Genomic DNA, 15,941 nt, shown 5'->3' on the forward strand with positions numbered 1-15,941 from the left:
ACTTAAAAAAAATTTTTTTTTAAGCAGAAATGTTTTCTTCATAGATCTGGAGGCTGGGAAGTTTCAGATTAAGTGTCTGGTGACAGTATCTGTTAAGAGCCTATTTTCTTTTCATAGACTCATTTTCTTGCTGTGTTCTTACATAATGGACGGGACAGAGGAGATGGTCGGGAACTCTTTTATAAGGGCATTAAACCCACCATTCATGAAGGCCACCCTCATGACTTAATCACTTCCCAAAGACCTCACCTCCTAATACCATCAAATCGGGGATTTGAATTTCAACTATGAATTTGGGGCGGGGCGGGGGACACAAACATTCAGTTATTGTAGGAAATAAATACACACTGCAAGCCCAGTTCTAAGTACCATTCCCAGAAGTAGTGGCTGCTCAGTATATATTTGTTAGAATAATTAATGATGGAAGTGAATAAGCCATGTGAAATAGATCATATTAAGGAATTAAAAAACTTTTTATCTAAAGCATAATAGAAAGCTATTGATGGATTTAAGCAGGAAAGTACATTTATCGGATTTAGTTTTTAGGAAGTTTTTTCTGGCTACAGTGTAAATAATGGATTAGAGGGGAGGAGAATTAGGAGGATGTTATGGTAGTCCAGGGGAAGATGGTGGTGACTTACACTAAAGCAGGGGGAGACAGACAAGTGGATTGGTTTAGGATACATTCTGTAGAGAAATCAATGGAGCTTGGTAGTTGGTTGGACCATGAAGAAGAAGGAGGAGTCAGAATGACTTTCTGGTTTGTGAAATTGAGATGGGAAACCCTTGCAGAGATCCAGATTTGTGAGGAAGCCCACCAGAATGGTTTGCAGCAAATTGAAAGGCCTACGGGAAGTTAAGAGGGACTTCCAGTTACAGTATTATTATGGTCTAGATACCCTGAAACTTTGCCCACTACAAATATGAAAATTCTAGAGACAATAAAATAAATGCTCTTCAACCCATTGTTGAGTTCATGAGAAAGTAAGAAACATCACCAGGGACCCAAAGGAAGAGAGAACAGAGAGCCCAGGTGGTAATGACATAAACCAATGAGGCAGGTTATAAGAGCTGGGGTAGGCTAGGGTGATGGTTATGTCTCAAAAACTTAGAAGCTTTCATTTTCATGTTCAGAGATACATAGAAAACAAGGCTTTAAAAATTCTGGAGGGAGATGGGGGTGGGGGGTGGTTGAAACTGAAACTTACATAAATCCAGGATCATTTAAGGGCTACCCTTTCAGTAAAATTGTAGACTGGAAATAATCTGTAAACTAGCACAAAGAGAAAACAATGATGGAAACCTTCTAGTCTTGGGTGTAAGGTGGAAAATAAGCCTCCCCGGGGAATTTGTAAACACAGACATGTCAGTCATGTGACTGATATGATTGAACACCAATCATATGAGCTTGGTGTTCAAACTGCATGGGCCCAAAGATTTCCTGTTGAGATGTCAATGTGTTCCCAGCAGAAGCAAACTGAGAGCAAATCTGGTGTGATACCACCTTATCCCAAGTCATCATGATGTCTCCAGATGAAGCCTATCAACATTGAGCTCATCATTCAAAATTCCAAAACATACAAGGTCCATCTTGAGAGATTTATGAAAGAGAAAAAACAACAATTATACTCCAAGGAATTTTTGAACTGTCAGATAATAATAGAAATATCAGAGAGACTATAACATATATAGATTTAAAATGTCTGAAGCATTAGAAAAAGAAAGCATTAAAAACAAGATAACAGATAGATTTGAAAAAGAACCAATTAGAAATTCTAAAAATGTAAAATATTGCCCTCAAAGTTAATGCAATCAGTGGTTTTAAGGGCATATTGCACACAGTTTAGGCAGAATTCATGAATTTAGGAGTAAATCTGAGGTTATAAAGAAAATAAATCTGAGATTATACATATGTATGTATATATAATTTACACACACATACACACACAAATACACATACAAAGAGAGGTTTGAATGAAAAAGTCCTTATAATAGAAATTTCACAAGGATTTAGTACAAGCAATAGGACAAACATCCACCTATTAAGGCAGATTATCTACAAAGGAATGCTGATGATATTGACAACAGATTTTTCTCAATTGCAGCGTAATAGGCAAATGAAATAATATCTGTAAATTGTTGAGAGAAAATAGCTGTCAATTAACAATTCTATTTTCATATCTATTTCATACTCTATACCTATATCATTTGAGAATGAGGTCAAAAGCAAATACTTCTTTCCAGATAAATAATGAGAATGCTGAACACTTATAGAACTTTCCTGAAAGAGCCAAGTCAGAATGTTCTTCATAGAAAGAAACTGAACCCAGACAAGAATGAGATAAAAGAAGCAATAGTGACAAAATAAAATGGTAAATACATAATAAGTCTAAATGAGCATTTTCTGTATAAAATAATAAAAATAACCACTTGGGGCATAAAAGCAAGATGAAATATCTCTTGACCTCATAGTAGTCCTTTCTGAAGGGAGGAGGGCTACACTGGTTAATTCAACTATATGAATAAAGTTTTATTTCTTAAATTAGACAATGGACAGAGGTTGTGATTCTATAACTCTTCATTTCTTTTGATCTGGATAATGTATCATAAGAAATTCAGAAGTAAATATTTTTTGAAAAGCAGAGTGGATAAAAGTCTGAAAAACAATAATATATGGCATGTGAAGAATAATCATACTTTAAGTGTCATTACATTTTTGTATTAGTTAAAAGAAAAGTAAGCATATTCATTAACCTTAGCCCTTACAAAGTTACAGTAAAAGAACTGAAATAAAATATATTACTTCCAAACAAGAAAAAAAAATTTAAAGAAAACAAACTCAATTGACCCAAAAAATAGCAAGAAAGAAGAAAAACAGAATCATGTTTAAAAAAAAAAAAAGCACGGGGCGCCTGGGTGGCTCAGTCGGTTAAGCGGCCGACTTCGGCTCAGGTCATGATCTCACGGTCCGTGAGTTCGAGCCCCGCGTTGGGCTCTGTGCTGACAGCTCAGAGCCTGGAGCCTGTTTTGGATTCTGTGTCTCCCTCTCTCTGACCCTCCCCTGTTCATGCTCTGTCTCTCCCTGTCTCAAAAATAAATGTTAAAAAAAATAATAATAATAATAAAAAATAAAAAATAAAAAAAAAGCACAAAATATGATTGTGGAACTAAATCCAAATATAGAAAACATTATTTTTATAACAACTAAAAAAAAAACTGGTATTGCTATATTAATATCAGAAAAATAGACATTAAGGCAAAAACCATTATTGAAACATTGTCAGGAATAATTAATTTTGGTTAGCTCATGATGATAAAAAGAATGTCACCTGGATGATATGCCACTTCTGAACTTGTATTCATCAAATAGCATACATTCAAAATACATGAAGTAAAAATTGATCAAATTTTTGGGGAAAAAAGACAAAGGACAAATATACAATCACAGTGGAAATATTTTTAATGGTTTTACCTCTGTAATTGGTAAATCAAGCAGATAAAAATCTTAGTATGGATAGAGAAAATTTGGACAACACAAATTATAAGCCTGCTATGATTGATATATAGTGAACCTTGAACCCAAGAGTTTGAGAACATGAAATCTTTTGAGGCAAACTTGGAGCACTCACCAAATTGATCACTAATTGAATCTCAAAGAAGTCTTGACAAATACAAGAACTGATCTAAATTGGATTAACTTAGAAATTAGAAAATAGAGTTGAATACAATGTCATTGAATTAAAACTCCATAACAAAAGACCCAATACATTTGAAAAACGCAAAATATCCATAAACTAACTTATGACTTGAAGAATTGAAGGATAATAAAAACATTAAATGGCAAAACTTGAGTGATACTCCTTCCCCTCCCTGAATAATTCAATCTTAATGCTATTAGGGGAAACAGATTAGGTAGGTGGAACAGCAGTGGCTCAGAGGAGGATATCAGAGCCCAAGAAAGATGAGGAGAACATCCACTTGGGGATAGCAGGTACTTTAGCATGAGGAATCAGCATGAGAAAGTTTCCATGCAGCTGAATCAGAGCCCAAGCAGGAAAAGGAAGGCATCTATGTGGAGAAATAGGTTATCATGGGAATGGGAGATTGGTTGCATAAAGTGAGGTTGATCACATAAGTAAATATCTGAAGAAGTATGGAAACTAGGCTTCTCACTAATAGAGAAGGTAGTTACATACATGGAGAGGGAAAAAAACTACAGTGAAATTGTAAATGTCAGCTTGAACTCATGGTTTTCAATACGTATAGATAGATAGACAAAGAAATAAATTTACATGTAAATATATGGTATAGGCATACATTTACTTCCTGGTTCTGTCTTTTGATAGGGCCTGGAAGCAGCAACACTCTGATAACAATGAGCACAGAGAGCACACAGATCTTGGCTTCTAAATACCATTGTCCAGTAAAAGAAAATAGGATTTCCTAGAGAAATGGCTGATTCTGGGGCTACAGAGAGGAAACTTATAAGAGAAGACCCTAGAAACCAGCTTTAAGGGGCTCCTACTGACCACATTGGCCACAATTCAAGTATCAGAGTTAATATTGAGAGTAATATAACAACTTATAGAATTTACAATCTTAAGTAAAATAGGAAACCATGAAACCATACTGACATTAACGAATAAACTTAAGTTTTATGTAGAATATGATATCTATATGATTTCAAGGTACTGCCCCACGAAAGGAGCAAAAAGTAACTTATGATGGAAAAGCCTAGAAAACATCACTTTTATCAAGTGGTCAAAGAAGATATCAGTTACTGAAATCATGTGTGAATTGGTATGATGCATTGAGAGGAACTCAGCATCTCTTCTATGATACTATAACCTGAATCTAATCATCAGGAAACATCAGACAAACTTAAATCAAGGTAAATTCTACAAAATACCTATACTCATCTTCGACAGCACAAAAGTCATAAAAATCAAGGGCAGACTGAGAAATATTCTAGACTGGAGGGGACTAAAGAGACATGACAACTAAATGCAGTATGTGATTCTAAACCGGATCCTTTGGTAAAAAAAAAAAATATTGTTATATCAACTGATGACTCTGAAATGTGATCTGTTGACTAAAGGGCAGGAGTGTATCAAAGTTCATATTCCACTTTTATTGGTTGTGTTGCAGTTAAATAGGGAGTTGTTCTCCTTTGTAAAAACATATTAAAGTGGGGCTTACAGAAGATCAGGTCAGCAATTTAAAAGTATTCAGAAAAAAATGATTCATTTGGGGGCACCTGGGTGGCCCCATCAGTTGAGTATCTGACTCTTGATTTAGGCTCAGGCATGATCTCACAGTCCTGAGATCGTGAATCAGGCTTTGTGCTGAGCATGGAACCTGCTTGGGATTCTCTCTCTCTCTCTCTCTGCCCCTCCCTTAATCATTGCGTGCTCTCTCTCTCTCTCTCTGTCAAAATAAACATTAAAAAATGAATTATTTGTACTCTGTGTCTAGATTTCTTAGCAGATTTTTGATTGATGTGTGGAATTGTTGAGTCACTATATTGTACAGCTGCCACTAATACAACACTGTATGTTAACTAACTGGAATTAAATAAAATAGAAACTAAAAAAAAAAAAAAACCAAAATTTTAGGAAAGCAACCAATAGCAAGCAAACAAAAATCTGTGATGTAGTTTAAGTAGTGCTTAGAGGTAACTACATAGTCTTCACGATTTATAATTAAAAAGAAGAAAGATGAAAAATAGCAAGTTAATTATTCCATTCAATACACTAGGAAAAAAAAACAAAAAAAACAAAAAAAACAAAAAAAAAAAACCCGGGTAATTGAACTCTAAGAAAATGGAGAGAAAAGGAAAGAAAAAGGTCAAATAACAAAATGAATTCATTTGAAAGCAAAGAAGTAAGAGAGAGGGTCCATAGTAGCCCTTCTCCACATTTGGGTAGCAGCTAGAACTTCCTTATTGCTCAGGAAATGGATGCTCTTGCAGAAAGATAAAGGAAAAGTCAGTTCCTAAATTTTAATTTTGAAACCCTGGGCATTTGTGTATTAAGCATGAAGGCCCTATGATCTCAAAGCATGACGTTAATATCACAAGGCAAAGATTTGGGTAAAACAGAAGAAAATCCAGTGTTTTCCACCTCATTTTAAATGAAGACCCCATAGACAGGCTGAAGGGAAGAAAAAGAGAAAATGGTCAGAAGGAAAACACAGAGCTTAAATATTGGTGATATCTCTGTGAAGGGACTTTGGCCTGACGCTCCCACACCTAATCTGAGAGAAATGTCCAAGGTTAAATGAAGGAATCTGGGAGCAGAGAGCGATCTGATCTTCTATCCTGGGAGAACCGAAAGAGGCCTCCAACCTCACAGATTCCTTGGTGCCCACCATAACGCAGGAACAGTACAAGACAGATGGCTGTGTGGGTGTGCAGGGAACCAATCAGAGAGAGCCTCTGTGTTCCTCACATCCCAATGAGTCTCTCAAAGAACCATGAAGTTTCTTTAGGCCTAAAAGGCAGGATGTTTAAGCCTAAGAAGTCAGGGTTAGGGTAGAGTTACACAAAGGGATAAAGTCCAGAGAGGATGGTGATATCCTTCAGACTCCCATGGATTCGCACTGGAGAATCAGAATAGTTAACCTATCTCTCAGTGAATGTCAGCATGAAGAAAGGACTCTCAACCAAGCACCCTGTTTCTTTGTAAACTATTCTGATCATAGTCCCAAAAGTATCTTGATGGCTCTTTTTAAAAATTTGTTAGTTTTTTTTTAATTTTACTTTTGAGTGACAGAATGAGACAGAGTGTGATTGGGGGAGGGGCGGAGAGAGAGGGAGACACAGAATCTGAAACGGCCTCCAGACTCTGAGCTGTCAGCACAGAGCCCCACGTTGGGCTCAAACTCATAGACCATGACCTGAGTGAAGTCAGACACTTAACTGTCTGAGCCACCCAGGCACCCCCCACAGTGGCTTTTTTAGTATATTGGACAGGTGGGTGGATGGATGGATAATAAAAGGGCAGTCCCTAACTTACATCACTCTACAAGCCACTGCATTATAGGATGTCATGTCACTAAGAGAATAACCAAATCACCTTCATTCACTCATGCCCATTCTCACACTTCTTTCCAAGATCAGCAGTAACTGAGAGTGGGAGAGGAACAGATTCTTGATCATTTTCATCTGAAGCCAAAATAAAAATAGCCCCAAGGTCAGTAGAAAAATTAAGTGGCTTCACAAAACAACACATTAGAAAAAAATACCACCGGGAGTTTCAGACACTGGAAAGTATTTTTTAAAAAGACATTTCTTCCAGGTTTCCTGTTTACTTAAGAAGAAGAAGAAGAAGAAGAAGAAGAAGAAGAAGAAGAAGAAGAAGAGAAAAGAAAAGAAAAGAAAAGAAAGAAGAAAGAAAGAAAGAAAGAAAGAAAGAAAGGGTATTTGAATTATTTTCACCGTGTTTCAAATCTCCGCTTCTTATCTTGGCCTTACTATGTTTTTATTTGTATATTTAGGGAGATCTTAGCAGAAGCAAATTTGTTATTCTAAAGCAGTCTACAGATGTACACTCACACAGCATAGCGAAATCACAATTTTATGCAGGTTTTTTTTTCTTCTGTCTTAGATTTTGCAGTTCTTAAAGGAAAATGTGGAAGCAGTCACAACTGCTATTAGAGAAGTCCAAGGAAAAGGAGCACAACATGGTGATCAACCCTGGCAGTCCCTACATACAGCGTGATTATGTTGTAATACTGTTTGATGCAGTCGTATGTTTGATCAGTTTCAAGAGATGAATATCACCTCACTTCAAACAATATGATACAGTCTCATTGTATGGAATTATGGCTGCTGTCAATCAGCATATGGCATAACCCTTAAAGTGCCATCTTTGGGGAATGTCATAAAAATGATTGCAACACTGGCATTAATTAGGAAGTTTTTACACGAAAACCAAGCATAACCTGTTAAGACAATTTATCTGTTGTATCTCTGTTCATTTTTGCTATCATAAAAACATGTATATAACCCATACGTGCATACACTCAGCTTATTAGCTCAAGTTATTAGAACAGCCATGCTAATAACAAATCATAAGAATGAATCCCCCCCATTCCCTTGTGGATCAGTAAGCTATACTTTCTATATTTTGTTTAATGGTCTCCAAATATACCCCTAACTTGAACCAACTATTCCCTTTTTTTCTAAAATTTATTTATTTATTTATTCTTGAGATAGAGAGAGAGAAAGAGAGAGAAACAGGGAGAAAGAGAGCATGAGAGAGAGCATGAGAGAGACAGCATGAGAGGGGAGGGGCAGAAAGAGAAGGAGACAGAGAATCCCAAGCAGGCTCCGCACTGTCAGTGCAGAGCCCGATGCAGGGCTCGAATTCACAATGAAATCATGACCTGAGCTGAAATCAAGAGTCAGATGCTTAAATGACTGAGGCACTCAGATGCCCCTTGAGCCAACTATCCTATCAAAATGAGGGGTGGGTGCACAGTAAGGGCAAACATTAAATTACCACTAGGTCTATGTTCTTTACAAAACAAACTTAGAATTTCAGCTTGACAAATTATAAATAAATGGATAAATAAACGATAAATAAATGCAGATTCAGAGTCTTTTGAATGTCATTAATTTCATTGTATTGATGTTAATTATTAGATACAGCATTTTAAGGGTATAAGAATTATGGGGTTTTTTTGCATTAGCTATGGAATATTTTCCCTTTTTCTTGAGGTTGTGTTTCTTTGTTATCAATTATTGCCTTTGTCTTAGATTTTGCCATCATCACCCAGTAATACCTATTTCAATTTTTCCCAATGTATATGAAATTGGAAGGATTATTGCTTTGAAAGGGTACATATTAATTTGACGTGGGACTTAACACACTTTCTCAAGGCAGCTAACACCTCCCAGATTCAACTGTGTTTACTGACAATGTGTGTATCACTGGGGTTTTATGAGCCTTTTTCCAAGGAATTTCTCTCCCACCATGTTTCCTGGCATTCTCCTTCCTACTTTCCCCCTATATCCTCTACTGCCACCAACTGAGAAATCACTTGTTGTGGCAGCCTTCTAAGATGGCTTCCAATGATCCCTGCCTCCCAGTATTCCCCAAATTGTCTAATCCTCTCTCCCTTTGAGTGTGGGCTGAACCTGGTGACTTGGTTTTAATTAAAGAATATGACTAAAGTTATTAGATGTCACTTCTACAATTAGGTTGTAAAGACTATGACTTTTGCATAATGACTTCCTTGCTGGTTTTGATGAACCATGCTTCAGTATTGAAGAGCCCCATGTGGCAAAGAACTGAGAGTAGCCGCTGGCCAGTGGCCAGCAGGAACTGGAACTCTCATTGCAATAGCCAGTGAGGAACTGAGTCCAGCCAATTACTAATGTGTGCTTGGAAGTGGATCCTGCCTCAGCTGAATCTTGGTGTGACTGTGATACCAGATATCATCTCTACTGCAAGACCCTGAAACAAAAGATCCTGGAGGTTGTACCTAGATTCCAAACACAGAAACTGCGAGAGAGTCAATGTGTGGGGTTTTAAACCACTAAACTGTGGGTTTATTTGTTGTATCGCAATAGACAACTAACACAACTACTATCTGATAGTGAACATACGAGGTAGCTCACTATTTTCCTTTTGTAGTGAGTAGTAAAACAGTGGGACTGGAGACCTTTACACTTTTGCCTTCAAAACAGACAGTTTCATACCCAGGGGCAGGCTACATGCAAATGCCCACCAAGTCCATGAAGAAATGTGTGACATCTTTAGGACCTTCTCACAAAGATCCTGCCATTCTTCATGGGCAAGAGGTATTGACTAGTGGTTACTCTTTAGGATAGTATTATAAAAGTACAATTTGTTTTTCCATGACAGGGTTTAGCACATATACAGACTGGTACTATGGAAGTATAAAATGGCTTTTATTCTTGTTGCTGATGGCATATTCTGAGATATGTCTGTTTGTTTCACAGATTCTTTCTCCCATCATCATATCATGTCAGCAGCTCGTTGAGTTTGTAGTGGACAATCCCACTGGAGCTTTCCAAACAATTACAGGTAGCTTGTCTTATTACTGGTAGCAAGACGATTTGAAGAATGTGTCCTAAAACAGGGTCATATGTTCTGTGAACTATTTTATTTCCTTAATTATCCACGTGACCAGAGGGGAATAGTGATGAAAAATAATTATAGTGGTCAATAATCAAAGCTTTTTATTCTCAGATTTAATATATAGATTTGATCTTTCCTAAGTGTGTTTAACCCAGTATTAAGATCATCTTATTTCCTTGATCCATATCTGCTGCACAAACACAATCCAGTAAGGTGTTGGATAGAAGAGGGAAGTCAGTTTGATACTGAACATACTCCATGGGTGGGCCATCTGTGATTTATCAAACAATTGATTTATTTTAAAGATCCCTATGTAGCCTAAGATTTAAAATAACAGTAAGGAAAAAGAAAACAATGAGGGGCGCCTGGGTGGCTCAGTCAGTTGAGTGTCCGACTTGGGCTCAGGTCATGATCTCACAGTTGGTGGGTTTGAGCCCCGCATCAGGCCCTGTACTGACAGCTCAGAGCCTGGAGCCTACTTCAGATTCTGTGTCCCTCTCTCTCTGCCCCTCCCCCGCTCGAGCTCTCTCTCTCTCTCTCTCTCTCTCCCTCTCAAAAATAAAAACAAGCATAAAAATTTAAAAAAGAAAGAAAACAATGAGATTTTTTTCCTTATTAGATTAACAAAGATTTTTTAGATGAGTTCTATCCAGTCTAATTTATAGAGAAAATGGTTTATACATAGTTGCTGGGAGTATAAATTGGCACAACCATTTTAGAGAATAATTCTACCAAAATACTTCAACATTTTAAGCCCATTTCATGAGTCAGAATTTATGCCAAGAAAATAAATCTGAAATTGAAAAATGTTAAAAGATATTTATTGAAACATTGTTTATAAGAATAAAAAATTTACTGCAGTTTAGATAATATCTGTTAATAGAGCTAAATACATTATCATATATACAAAATATAAGCTGCCTTAACCAGTTAAAGAGGGCATTTGTATCTGTAGAGAGGTATCAGCAATATATTTTTAAATTTTTAAAGTTAGTCATTGAAATAAATATATATATTATTTCGTATATAATATATATATATATTTATTTTGGTTTCAATTGTGTTTTTAAAAATGTCAACCTTAAATATGTGTAGATGAACAACATATACTAAATCAGTAAAACTGATTTCCTTTCATAGAGGAATTATTGTGAGACATTTGAATACTTTCCAGTGAGCATACATTATTCGTTAGAAAAGACAAGTCTTTTCACTTTGAAAAATTCTAGATATTAATTTTTGTTTTTTGTCCTTTGGTCGCTGAAAAAAATTCAACACATAATCATCTGTTTCCCTTTGGCCTCTGATTGTTCATCTATTTTTTATTCATTAGCTCAGTTAACATTTATTAAGCACCTAGCATGTGTCCTTTGTCCTGTTCACTGAAGAAACAATATGGAACAATTCATGAATTTTTGTGTCAGCTTTGCAGGTATTCCATCTACCACAAAATTATAAATGTCCTATAACACACTTTTAAAATAATCTCTTTAGGGGTGCTGGGGTGGCTCAGTGGGTTAAGTGACCAACTCTTGGTTTTGGGCTCAGGTCATGATCTCAAACATGAGTTCAAGCCCCACATCAGTTTCTGTGCTGTCAACACAGAAGCTGATTGAGATTCTTTCTTTTCCCCTCTCTATCCCTCCCCAGCTCGTGTTCTCTCTCAAAATAAATAAATGAATCTTTCAAAAAATTAAAAATAAATAAATTAAATAAATAAATAAATAAAATAAAATAAGACAAAACAATCTCTTTCGGGGCTCCTGGGTGGCTCAATCGGTTCAGTGTCTGACTCTCAGTCTCAGCTCAGGTCTTGATCTCAGGATCATGAGTTCAAGTCCCACATTGGGCTCCATACTGGGTGTGAAGCCTACCTGATTTTTTTTTTTTTTTAAATAAAAGAAAAGAAAATAATCTTTTTAGTGTCTTAAGGTCTTGCTGACAATGTGCCAAGGTTTCAAAGAACACCTTTACATTCAAGTTATTTATTGCTAGTGTGGTGATTTTTGAACTTTTGAAATTCAAGACTTATGTTCAAATACTAGAATATGCATTGGAATGGATTTTACAATTCAAAGCCCACTAAAGGTGTAAGCAATAACTTCAGGAATATTAAGGTCTTAGTATATCTATAAAGGTATCCAAAATATCCAATTGGGATAAGCTGGTCACACAGTTCTCACTGAGCATGGAGTCAGTGTTGGAGCAGAATATACTCTAATAACACCTCAGAGCTTGACTATATTGACATAAGCACGTATGTAATCCATGGAGAATATATACATAAATACACTGACACAATGCATACTCATATATACGTATTTGGGGATAATGTGCACCCTTCATTATTGATTTGAAGTTTTTATATATATCACAAACAGAAAGTTGCATGGTAGACGACCTAGGTGAGTCAACATTCCATCAGGACAGACATCAATAAGAGCTTGCTGAATAACTTTCAGTGGACCAGTGTCTGATGACTGGTCCACTGGTCCACTGGTCCAGCAGGGTAAGGTGCTGGCTCAGAGTTTCAGTGGTGACTCTGAGAATATAGGATTGTCAAAAATGTAAATTTGTTTTCAATAGAGTCAATTGAGATCTTTGTTCATATATTTTTTTAAGGGACTGCTGGTACTTGGTAAAAAAAAAACTCATTGGGATGGTTCATTCAAGGAATACTTGACTCTTTTCCAAAGCTGTTTATACCTTTCCCACAGAAAGTCTCACAGACATAATCTGCCATTCTCCTTTTTTCATTTTCCTATCATTAATCAAATGACACGTGAAGAGTAGAACAGAGGTGGAAGGGGAGAAGTAAAAAAAGATATGAGTAAAGAAGACAAGAGAAAATTCAGATAAAAAATTGAATATGGGTACACAAACCACAGTTTCTCCATCTATCAATATGAGAATTTCAGGATATTTGCTGTCCATAATGGCCACACTTGGGAAAGAGTTCTTTGGAAGAAATACAACCGTGTATGGTTTGAGTGTTAAAAACCAGACAACAAGCCCAAGATGGAGTCATTTATGCTAAGCCCATGTCCCAAAACTGAGACTTATAGTTTCGGCACTTCCAGAAATGGAATCTTAAACCAATCAGCTGGGTATCCCCCAATCAGCACTAGATAGGCCCCTGCTATCCCCTAAAGGGAAGTGACCTAGGAATAACAAGCTCCCTTTTTTTGTTTAGTATAACTTCTGGCTCCTGCTCCCATCAGCCTATAAATGTCTTTCATTTAGTACAGCTCCTCAGAGCTCCTTTCTATCTGCTAGATTGGATTCTGCCCCTACTTGAATCGATTGTTGCTCAAATAAACTCTTAACATTAATAAACTTCAGTTTATCTTTTAACTTAAGCTATAATTACCTTCTGGGATCTGAGAGACATTGCTCACTTGAAAAATTTCTACGCTTGACATTGGGAGCTAAAGGTTCTAGTCCAAGCCGTCTCAAAACGACTGTGCAATCAAGAGCACATTATTTGTCCTACCAGTGTGCTTCAGTGTCCCTATTTATTAAAAACAAAAAGGGAAACAACCCCTAACCCGCCCATCCCACATGCCTAATGTGAAAATATGAGACACACTGGGTACATGAAAGTGCTTTGAAAGATTCAAAACTAACTGTAAAATTCAGACTCTAAAACCAAATAAAGATTCGGGGGAGGGGGGGCCGTTGTTGACTGAGCAAAATATTTCCACTACACCATTAATGGATGAGTTCAGTTAATAAAAGTGTGTGACTTGTGAAGAAATGGATTGGTATTAATTATAAAAATTATATTATAATTAATGCACTCATTAATGATCTACCAATCAATATCAATTGAAGGTTTATTATTTTAAGGAGAATGGGCAATTAGCAGTTTGACACCATGAAAAAGAGATAACCAACTGACTGATGGGTCCCCATCAAGTTTAATTTTAATTTGTTTTAAAAGTATCTTCTTTAGGAGTGAATTTAAATGCACATTGCTCTCTCTCTTTTCAGAAAATGAATATATATGTTGTTTAAAAAGCATATCTGAATGATAAAGAATGAAGTCTGGCATATGTAACAAGAAATGAGCACATCTTCTAAATGGGCTCAATGGTATGGTATAAGTTCTATTCTCTCACAAAGTAATATAACGGATTGCTCTTTAAATTAACTGAATTTGTATGTCCGCTTTCTCTTAATGGAATCAGTTTTGATATACTCTTTGTTCGCGCTGTTACGAGCTTCAGTCTAAGGGTTCTTTGTATTAACTTTTTAAAGTTACAATACAAAGAGGTTTTAAGATTTCCCAACAGGCTTCTATTTAACCAAAGCTTTTGATCTCAAACCTGCTGGGACCTAGTGAAATCCTTACCAATTCTCCAGTAACTCCTCACTATTGGAATTTGAAAAGACCCACCTGAAGGATTGAACTCCCGGTATGGTTTCAGCCATCCTTTAGATCACTCTATTTAAGCAGACAGCAAGGGGGTCCAGTGCACCCTTTGTGATCTGCTAAGCAGCCTAAGGTGTCCTTTGCATAAGTTGTACTCCTAAGGAAATAAAAAATCAGGAGGACACAGACCTATATTCCTTATTTCCTGCTATCTTCAGTTAAAAGGGGATTGCAGGGGGTCTGCTTAACATCTTTTGCTACCTAAATACCTCTTGGACATGGGAAGTCAATAAAAGAACTTCCATTGCATCCATTACCCTACTGCAGTGCATAACAAATTAGATTTAAAAGGCTACTTTTTCCCCCTTACAGCTATTTCCATCATTTTCTTTAAAATTTCAATTTAGTGTCGAGTGACAGAATATTCTATAATATACTTTAAAACTCTATAATGCCAATTATGCTAGCAGAGCATTATTTCCAAAGAATTAGGCTTTATTATTGTAGACAAATTATAGTTTAAGAGATCGGGTAGAGAATTGATTGTGTTTAAAATCTGTTAAATATGAAACTAGATCAAGTAAGCATTGTTTATGAGTAACTCTTCTTTAAATAAATATACATGTGCATTCATTTTTTATTTGGCCCCCAATTCCCATTTTTAGAAAGGAAAATTCAACTGCATTCAAAGTTCGAATGCATTCAAAAAATTCGAAAATTCAACTGCCTTCAAAGTATCAGTGCCACCTATTAACCTATTTTGAGAAAGGGTAGAATAAAATTCTCCATTGTAATATTCAAATGTTTTTATTTGTTTCACTTCAAAACTCCATTGTGCAGAAATTCTAGGGCATTTAACCAATGAGTGTGGAAGCAATAAAACTTTGTAAAGAGCACAGTATTTGCTGTTGTATGTAAAAAGAACAGATTTACCCATGGGAACTTCTTCTATGTGACTATCTTTACCTTTCTATTCATGTGATGCAAAACCTTTTCATTATTTAAAAATTTTTTTGGCTTGAAGGAGAGTAAACTATGGGACCCTAAAATATGCCACTTTGGCAAGTGGATTATTTTGAGCTGAAGGTGACCAAGATCCAACAGACTAAAGAAAAACCTTTTCCTCTCCTTGACTCCCCGAAATGATATAGATAGGGGGCTTGATCCAGAAAGAAAGTGATTATCAGAAAGCTATTGTAACTTTTATCTGAAAGACCTATCTGTATGGCAGAACAAACATCTACTTAACCAAACATCTGCTTTTCTTGTTGCCTAATGAATTGCCTTCCTTTCCTTTAAAGACCAGGCCCCTATCTCATTCCTTAGTTTAGGATGGGATATAAGCCTCAGCTGTTTGACTTGCCCTTGGGTCTCATATTTTTATGGGGCTCCTGTACATGTGTAATTAAATTTATTTTTCTCTTGTTAATCTTATGTCAACATAATTATTAGACCAG

The 15,941-nt window shown here is 36.2% G+C and overlaps 1 long non-coding RNA gene across 1 annotated transcript in view; it reads left to right on the top strand.

Annotated features, from left to right (window-relative positions):
* Positions 1–5,778: 5,778 nt before the first annotated feature.
* LOC144617165 (uncharacterized) overlaps positions 5,779–15,941 on the top strand; it is a 45,553-nt gene continuing 35,390 nt past the window's right edge. Inside the window, exons 1-2 of the long non-coding RNA XR_013557321.2 lie at positions 5,779–10,055; positions 14,103–14,204. This is a non-coding gene — a long non-coding RNA (uncharacterized LOC144617165). The remainder of the gene's footprint in view (positions 10,056–14,102; positions 14,205–15,941) is intronic.

This window comes from Panthera onca, chromosome C1, assembly GCF_046562875.1.
Source record: "Panthera onca isolate mPanOnc1 chromosome C1, mPanOnc1 haplotype 2, whole genome shotgun sequence".
NCBI classification, from domain to species: Eukaryota; Metazoa; Chordata; class Mammalia; order Carnivora; family Felidae; genus Panthera; species Panthera onca.